This window comes from Mesoplodon mirus (genome assembly GCF_964341445.2).
Source record: "Mesoplodon mirus genome assembly, chromosome: 3".
Taxonomy (NCBI): domain Eukaryota; kingdom Metazoa; phylum Chordata; class Mammalia; order Artiodactyla; family Ziphiidae; genus Mesoplodon; species Mesoplodon mirus.
Window position 1 is genome coordinate 161372696 of NC_138978.1, and position 9996 is coordinate 161382691.

Sequence of the window (9996 nt, forward strand, 5' to 3'; positions counted from 1 at the left end):
CTCCTCAGACTTACTTGAGGCTTCTGAACTCCAGGTAGCTCCAAAGGTGGGTATCCCCGTCCCAGTAGGGGCTGTCCCCACCTTCCCTCATACTCACACGCACTCACTACTAGCCGGCTGGATGCTCAGTGCTGCTCCCCGACCATGCCAGGGGCTTGGCTGATGGTGCCAGGGGCTTGGCTGATAGTGCCAAGGGCTGTGTACAGAGGAAAGGCCCCGGGGGCCACTCATTATCCCAGCAGCCCTGTCAGCAGGAAGGAGGCCACGGGCAGGAGGGTGAGAAAATCCTCTGTCCGCCCTGCTGTGCACCTGGCTTTCCCCAGCACAGGAGTCAGACTCAGGCCCCAGTGCATCAGAGAGCAGACTTCCCCTTCCCCACTCCCCTGCCCACTCCTGGGAAAACCTGCTCCCTAGACCGTCACTGCATTGTGTATTCTTCCAACATGCTCCACCTAGAATCCTGCCCCGGGGGCAGAGCCATGCACCAGTGACACAGCATCACTCTACTTTCCTTGCCCAAATCTTCATGATCCTTCTTGTATTCTCCTTCCACTCAACCCTTGTGTCGACCCATTCCATCCCTGTTACTTCTTCCCCAAGGTATCTCTGAGGTCCAAGCCTTCCCATCTAGCTCCTTCCCTGGCAGCCTCCATCCTACCTCTGGTGAGCAAAACAGAGGTCCTTGTCCACACAGAGCTCCCATCACAAGGAGAGACAACTAACAAGAGATGCAATAAATAGGTAAGTCACAAAGTGTGTTGAAAGCTCCTAAGTGCTATGGAAAAAGGAAACTGCAGAGCAGAATAAAGGAAACTGGGAGCATACGGTACAGGAGAGCACAGTGCAGAAATCAGGGGAGGGGTCAAGGTAGACCTCGGTGAGAAGATGGAATCTGAACAAAAACCTGAAGGAGGTCAGGGAATTCACCAATCCATGGGGGAAGAACATTCCAGGCGGTGGGGAACAGCCAGTGCACAGCCCCTAAGGGGAAGCACGTGCCTGGCCTGCCCGGCCTCTGGGCTCTGCCACCTCCATCTCCTTGAGCATCACCGTTGGGTTCATCTTTCTGTTTCCCTGTGCCATCCAACGGCTCAGGAATTTATAAGGGCTTCCAGTTGAACAGAGGACCCAGTCTGGACTGCTTACTCGGGTACTGAAGACACCCCATACCCCGGCCCCGCCCCGCTATCTGTAGGCGCTGTTGGCACTCTGCCCGGATCCCTGTCACCACTACTGTGCACCTCCCTCCTTGTCTCGTTTCTGACGGCTGGTACTTGCGATATTATGGAGAGCCCTGCCACCACCACGCAGAAAGTCAGAAGTACCTGGGGTCCAAGTCACCTGCCCTGCAGCAGCCTACAGACACTGAGTGGGACTGTGAAGGGCCAGGTCCCTGCCTAGAGCTTGGACAGAGTCAGCCGTGTCATTTATGCTCCAGAGCTCCCAGAGGGACCAGGCGGAGGCTGGGATGTCACCTGGAATAGCATCCTTGCTTGGTGCCTTCCCTGCCCTGTCCTGCTCCCCCTGGTCCCTTACTAGTTTCTCCTGGAAGCATTTTTTTCTTTTTTTTTTTTTTTTAGGTATTTTCTTTTACTTTTTTTTTTATTCAGGTATAGTTGATTTACAATATTATATGTTTCAGGTGTACAACATAGCAATTCACAATTTTTAAAGTTTATAGTTATTATAAAATATTGGCTCCATATTATATATATTCTCTGTGCTGCAGTATACAGTATTCAGCTTATTTATTTTATACATAGTAGTTTGTACCTCTTAATCCCCTACCCCTACCTTGCCCCTCCCCCCTTCCCTCTCCCCACCGATAACCACTAGTTTGTCCTCTATATCTGCAAGTCTGTTTCTTTTTTGTTATGTTCACTAGTTTGTTTCATTTTTTAGATTCCACATATAAGTGATAACATACAGTATTTGTATGTCTCTGTCTGACCTTCCTCACTAAACATAATACCCTCCAGGTCTATCCATGTTGTTGCAAGTGGTAAAATTTCATTCTTTTTATGGCTGAGTAGTATTCCATTGTGTGTACATACACACACACACACACACATACACACACATATACACCTATATGTATGTATAAATCTCACATCATCTTTACCCAGTCCTCTTTTGATGGACACCTAGGTTGCTTCCGTATCTTGACAATTGTAAATAATACTGCCATGAATACTGCAGGCGGACTCTCAACCACTGCGCCACCAGGGAATGTATCTTTTCAAAGTAGTGTTTTCATTTTCTTTGGATATACCTCCAGGAGTAGGACTGCTGAATCATATGGTGGCTCTATTTTTAGTTCTTTGAGGAAGCTCCATACTGTTTTCCACAGTGGATGCACCAATTTACATTCCCACCAACAGTGTACGAGGGCTCCCTTTTCTCCACATCCTTGCCAACACTTGTTATTTGTGGTATTTTTTTTTTTTTTTTAGTTTCTGCTTTATAACAAAGTGAATAAGTTATACATATACATCTGTTCCCACATCCCTTCCCTCTTGCGTCTCCCTCCCTCCCACCCTCCCTATCCCACCCCTCCAGTCGGTCACAAAGCACCGAGCTGATCTCCCTGTGCTATGCTATGCGGCTGCTTCCCACTATCTATCTACCTTACGTTTGGTAGTGTATACATGTCCATGCCTCTCTCTCGCTTTGTCACAGCTTACCCTTCCCCCTCCCCATATCCTCAAGTCCATTCTCAAGTAGGTCTGTGTCTTTATTCCTGTTTTACCCCTAGGTTCTTCATGACATTTTTTTTCTTAAATTCCATATGAAAACCATATTAGTGGTCTTTTTCATGACAGCCGTTCTAACAGGTGTGAGGTATCTCATTGTCACTTGCGTACAAATCTTTAACTCAGGGTCTGTCTCCAGAGAAGTAAAAGTGACCTAAGAAGCCGTTCCAATTTAGTTCCCACTACTTCCAAACATGGATTCTCTCCTTCCTTCCTAAGCCGTTCTGGCAGTACTATCTCTCCCCCCTGGATGACAGCAATAGACATCTCACACACGTTTTGGCAAGTGTTCACAAAGGGGTGTGTTTTGTTACAGTTTTCATAGATCTATTTCTTATCTTCCTAAAGAGATTGTGAGTGCCTTGAGAGCATTCCTTGTAACCTTCAGTACCAGACCAGGCACAAAATATGCCCTGGAAACTTACTGAATGAAACTTGAAATGAATGCAGGTCTATTTGTCTCCTATTCATGGCTGCTTTGAAGCAATCTGGTTTCAAAGAAAGCAGCAAGAGGCGACCATCTGCACAGCTCACCTGTCTTAGAAACACAGTTTCCCCCCAGGGAAACTGTGGCCTTTGCGGGCTTATAAGAGGCCTGATGCCAGACCTGAGATGAAAGATTTAACCCCTGCAGTCTCCTCCTGGCCTCTCTGGTAAACTCATAATGGGGTGTCTGAGGAGGCCTCAGGCCAGGGGTTGGGTCAGCTGGAGACAAACTATACAGTCAAAAGAGTCTCTGGATTCTCCCATCCATTCTTTCATAGTCCTTCCCAATTCCCCAGTTTCCCTTCCTAGATGTGCACTTCTAAATCTTATTCCTATCATGCCTTGCTCTAACCTACTGATATAAGGCTTCAGGTGAGGTGCCTCTGGGAGATATTTGTGTTTCAAGAGGGGTGGCAAAATCTTCGGTTGTCAGGGAGTCTAAAACAATAATCCCTTACAACTGTACAGCATTTTACAAAGTATGTAACATTTTCACATTCAGTGTTCCAGTAGATGCCAGTAACAATCCTGTAAGGGGGGCAAGTCAAAGAGCATCATCACCCCATTCTACAGATAAGGAAACTGAGGTCTGGAGAGGTTGGGAGTCTCACCTAAGACTACACACACCCACCAAGCAACAAAGCTAAGGCTAGGTGAGGAAAGTACCGTGTGAGGAACAGCGACAAAGGCAAAGATTGTTCCCATAATGAGGAGGTCTTGCTGTCAGCCAAGGCAGACAGGACTGCAAGTGAGTCCATTTCTCCATTTCTGCAGCCACTGGGAAAACACATGAGACTCTGGGCCTCTGGGAAAAAAAAGTCTGGACTAAAACAGACCCAGAGTTGTGAGACCATGATGGGGACAAGGAACCTCCCTTTTCTGTCTCTGATGAGAAAGGACCAGAAGCTGTTAGAGAAGATGTGGGAAAAGGTGGATTAAGGTTCATCTGACACCTACTGAACACCAGATGCTGGCATGCAACCAGCCTTCAAAACTCTCCTGTGAAGTAGGTAATATTAGCCCCATGTGACAGATGAGGAAACAGGCTCAGAGAGGGTAAATGAGTAGCTCAAGCTCATGACCCAGCTAGTAATAAGTCAATATCATATCAGCCAGTTATTGACACTTGCTGTGTGTCAGGCACTGTGCTGAGTAATAAAGATACTTAATAATTCTAATAATCCTTAAGCCATAGGCCGGAGAGGCTTGAATGCATTAAGTAATCGAATTACCATTTCCAGATGTGGAAACTGAGTCTTGTCAAGAAATTTGCCCAAAGGAGTCAGCTTGTGGGTAGCAGAGCCATCCTGAGGACTTCAAGATCAATTCGAGTCCCCTTCCTTCCCCATGACATCCTCAGAGACGTATAGAGCAGTGATCGGTCACAGGCTGCTCTGTGGGCCACTGAGGCCCACAGCTGCAGGAGGGGACAGGTGGCTGAGGAAGATGTATTTACAGGTGAGGGGGGAGGAGAGTAAACAGCTGTCTCCATGGGGCTGGTTTCAGGGGCATTAAAAGGCCTCTGTTCATGTTGCCTCTGCCCAAGGCCAGCCCCTCCCAATGACAATCCTTGAGGCTTCCAGGGGGTCATGGGGAAATCTAGCAGCTGAATCTCCTGGCCTGTGAACCTCTGAGACCTTCCCTGTTACATCGGGCAAGGGCCTCACACAAAGTAGAAGACTAGGCGGCATGTGGTAGGATGATATTCTGAAATGTTAACCGAGGTTTCCAAACCCAGCTCCGTATCTCCCTGCACTGCTCGGTCCTTCCCTCACTGGGTCCGCTGAGACAGTCTGTGTGCGCTGCCTCGGGAAGGACAGAACAGAAGAATCACAGAGGAAGAAAGAGTTCGTTCCAGCTTTTGAGTTTTCCAAGCCCAGCCCTCAGGAAGGAGCAGATAGGATTCACCAGCTAGACCACAGACAGAAGGGAATTACACGAAGAAGCAGCTCAGAGCTTCCCATGCTGGGGGATCTGGGAGACATCAGGGGTGAAGCAAAGATGGAGAGATGCAGTGGGTCCCTGAGAAAGGGGAACGCTGTGCCCTGCTCCCACCACCTGAGGGTCCTTGTACCACCCTCCCCATGAGTTTACGGGATTTGAGAACATCAGGGGTCCTTGCCCCCTTACCCAGGTAGAGTCCTAAAGAGGCTACAAGATCTCAGAGAGGAAATAGTTGCATAGGGTATGCAGAGAGAGAGTGGATTTTTCACTCTCTCTCTTTTTTTTTTAATCTTCAAAATAAAGATATAATTCACCTAAGATTCACCATTTAGCCCAACCTTATTTGGCCAAAAGAAACATATGAGAGATCTGTGGTTAAAATGAAAGTGAGGATGACTCTACAGAAAAATCTTTTGACTTCAGGCAGTGACTTGTGATAATTTGTTACAGATGAAGAAATAAGTAGAAAAAAGTTGCTTTAAGGGTTTTGATATTTCACTAAAAATGATGGTTTTTCTTAAGAAACACATGGCTCAGGGCAATCAATGATCCATTAAAAATTGCTACCTGTTATTCCATAGAGATTTATTTTGCACACAATTACGCACTGATATCAGAAAACGTTATTAACATCTCTGGGGTTTTTTCATCATAACCTCAGTAAAAATGATGTGTCCACACACTTAAAAAAATTCACCATTTAAAAATGTACAATTCGGTGGTTTTTAGTATGTTCACAATGTTATACAACCAACACCACTACCTAATTCCAGAACATTTCCATTCCCCCACCAAAAGAAACCCCACACTGTTAGCAGTCACTCCCAATCCCGCCCGCTCCCCGTACACGCAGCCCCTAGCAACCACTCATCTACTCTCTGTCTCTATGGATCTGCCTATTCTGGACATTTCATAAAAATGGAATCATACAATATACGACCTTTATGCTTGGCTTCTTTCATTTAACATAATGTTTTCAAGGTTTATACCCAGTTATAGCATGTAAGCATACTTCATTCCTTTTTATGGCTGAATAATATTCCATCATATGGATAGGCCACCATTTGTTTATATATTCATGAGCTGATGGTCATTAGCTGATGGACATTTGTGTTGTTTTCATTTTTCGGCTATTATGAATCACGTGGCTATAAACATTCATGTACAAGTTTTTGTGTGTCCACAAAACACATAAATTCTATTGGTTATATACCTAGGAGTGAAACTGCTGAGTCATAGCTCTATGTTTACCTTTTGGGGGAACTGCCAAGACTCCTTTCCACAAAAGGCTGCGCCAGAGATAGGGCTTTCAACAGCCTGTGGAGCTACCCATGGAGCTACCCATGGCCTAATGAGTCATGGATGCAGCAAAATAACTATGATTCCTATTTGCCAAGGGAGAGAGCCAGACATGAAGAGATCTTATCGTTGAGAGAGGGAAAGTCAAAACCACTCAGCAGTGGGTTGCAAGGCTGGTCAGCAGTGCTGACATTTCAGCAACTACCAGGGTGAATGTTTATGCCAGCTCCCTCCACGCACCCCAGATTTAGCTATAACCCTAAAGAAAGGAGAGGGCTCCAAATTAAGTAAGATTAACTTTCCTCTCTAGCAGAATGGAAATTTATTATAGAAATTAAGTTCAATTATAGAGAAATAAAATTACATTTCTTGCATACCTAAATTGGTGAATTGAGATAAGTAACTACTACTACACAGCTGAACCTTGGAAACATCTCAGAGAGGAAGCCAGGGAAGCCCATGAGGAGTTGTAAAACCCTCCACCCCTCAAGCCTCTGGGTACTTATCCAAAAGGGAAGAGTAAGCTCAGATCCATAGCCTATCAGAACTAGAAGGCCCTTAGTGGGAGTGCAAGCCCACATGCCTTAGACTGGCCTATTCAACCCAGCTTCCTCTCTGACATTACATACCCCTTCAACCACACTGCACCGCTTGCTGTTCCCCACATCCATGATGTATGTTTGAACCTCTGTGTCTTTGCCCACACTGTTCTTTCTGCCTTTCCCCCTTGTGTACTAAAAAAAAATCCTACTTCAAGGCCAAGTAGAAATGTTACTTCCTGCAGTGACTCATTTGCTGTCCCACTCAGGCAGAATTAATCCATCCTTCATCCATGCCCCTTAGCATGCTGCACACTTGGCGTTGTATTTATTTGTTTATTTGTCTCTGTCTTCTGTCTAAAGCCCCTCCAACCACCACCACCTGCCCACCCAGCTAAAGGGCAGTGTATTATTTGACTGGGCATCCCATGCATTTAGCACGTAGCTGATGTTCCATAAATACCTGTTGAGTGAATTAATCAGGCCAAGCCTCTATTATACAAATAGGGGACTATGGCCAAGAAGGGTAGGGGACTTATCAAGGATTCCAACAGTTAGCGGATGGCTGAGCCAGTGCTCAAACCCAGCACATTCAGGGTGATTTCCAAGGAATGGCCAGAAATTGCATCCAAATAAATATTCTAGTGTCAACCAAAATACCGGTTGGTCCCACAACTGCTTCCCTGAGTTTCTGATAAAATGATAAAAGTAAGGAAGTGTTGTAAGTGGGGAACATTGCTGGCATATGCATCAGACTGGTATTTGAGGGAGAGATATGTGGGGGGAAATGTTACAAGGACGTTATGTAGTGTGCCAGGTGTACCTCTGAAGGAGGACAGTTTCTAGAAGCCTACTTTACATTGATGTGAAATGACAGCTCGTTATGAATAAAGCAGATCTAACACACAGCTCTGTAATGGCCAGATTCTCCACTTACCAACACTCCTTCTGCAAAACAGGACGTTGCCATTCAACTCATTCCAAAAAAGCAACTATCTAGGCTTTTGCAAGAAATCTCCATGGAACGATTAGCCTTAGTGTTCCTTGGTTCACTTGATCACCAGCCCACAGTAAGAAAGCTCTTTCAAACATCTAAAACAAGTCCTCCCTGCAACCTTGTAAACTTTCATAAGATTATACGTTGAATAACTCTTTCAAATGTTCCTTTATACACTAGAGTAGAAATCATCACAAACCCCACTGTTGCATCTTGCAGCAAAACCAAACTGAGTGTGTGACCTTTAGCATGATTTTGCATGCTTCCAAGGTCTTAGCTAAATCTCAAGAAATAGCTCCTGACCAAGGAACAGGAGGAATGGGTAGCACTCACCCATTCCAAATGAAAGAAAGGCTACTTCTCCCTGGTCCCCGCAAAATGTGAGGAATGTGAGATTGCTTGGGTCATGCACTGAGGAAGACGTGGCACCGACCCTCCACATGGAGAGCCAGCTGTGGACAGATGCAGTCGAGTCTGTTTTTAGAGCCAGCACTTCCCTGTCCTCCTGAAAGTCATGTCAAGCCCTCTCTACTCCACCTCCCCTTCCACTCAGCAGATGACCAGACCTCCCACTCTGTGACAGAGAGAGCCCTCTACCAGCAAATCTCTCTCTCCCTTCCATGGCAAAGGTCCATAGCCCACCTCTCACCATGAGAGGCAGATGTCCATAGCCCACCTCTCACTTTCCTCCTCTCACCATGAATGAACTGCAGGAAAATACCCCTCACTGGAGTGCAATCGACCTCTCTGCTACCCTCTCTGCCCTGCGATAGACAACGTCAAGGGGCAGAGATTCCAGGGATGGTATCTAACCAGGACACCTCAGGGGCTGGGCGTTCATAGCATGTAGGTTGCAAATATCATTCACCTGTTTGGGGGTTAATCGATATAGCTTCGAAATCCAGGAAAAACCAAATACCCTCTTATTTGCCTCAAACTGAACAGTGATGGGTTAGGCAGGGCTGAAGTTCCCAGTAGAGCAGGGGGAGGTGTCTTCTGGGTAACACACAGGCAATCCTGTCTGTGAATTATCATCATCAGCCGACTCTAACTGAGCTCACACAGCGTGCCTGGCAGCGTCCTTTATTTCAAATTGAGAAACAAATAAAAATAGGAAAACCAGAACAGGAGTCTGTCCCACCACAGAGGCTAACGGCCCCAGAGGGACAAGCTCTGATCACCGGGGGCCCTGAGAAGAGTCAGAATTATGCACCTCTGGTTTTCTCGTACAGAGATGGGAATAAATAATGGTTTGGGCGTTAAGAAGTCCCCAGAGTGTCTCGCTGAGGACTTCTGAGCATGGCAATGGGAGGTCGTGCCCATTCCTGGGGGCCCTGAGCCCAGCAAAGGAGTGGGCGCCAGTGCCGTCAGCCAGGGCTCCCAGGGACCTGCCCATCTTTCTGCTGAGCGAGCTGTTGGGGATAATCCAGGAACAAGAGCAAGAGTAAAGACTCCTTTCAAACAGTGGGCGGTCGAGGCAGCAACAGGTGGGAAGGCAGGAGGGGAGCAGCTTCAGTGGAAACAATTACATTTGCTGCTAAAAGAGAGGCAAAGAGGAAGCCTGGGAGAGGGCAGCTCCGATGATTGGTAAAATAATCAGAAATAAACAGTCGTTTACCCAAGTACAACTTCTCCATACCCTCTAGCTGAGCCTCTTTGCTGAACTGGTTATATTTAGAACCAATTTGAGCAACCAGTTAGTTTGTCCACTGGAGCCAGAGAAGCCTCTAAGGGCTCCCACCAGGGCTTGGGAGTAGAGAGGAGGAGGGGACAGGGGGTCGAGACGCCAGCCTCCCCCGACCTGGAGCCCCGGGTTAAGGGAACCCCCAGGATATATCAGGAGTCGCCCTGGGAGGAATAGAGGCCAGCAGTGGACCCTGGAATAGCCTCCAAGGCAGTGCTGACTGAAGCCAGTGGCGAAGGAATCTAAACAAGGCTGAGGCCTGCAGGGCCTGGAGATCTTCTCCCAGCAAGGCCT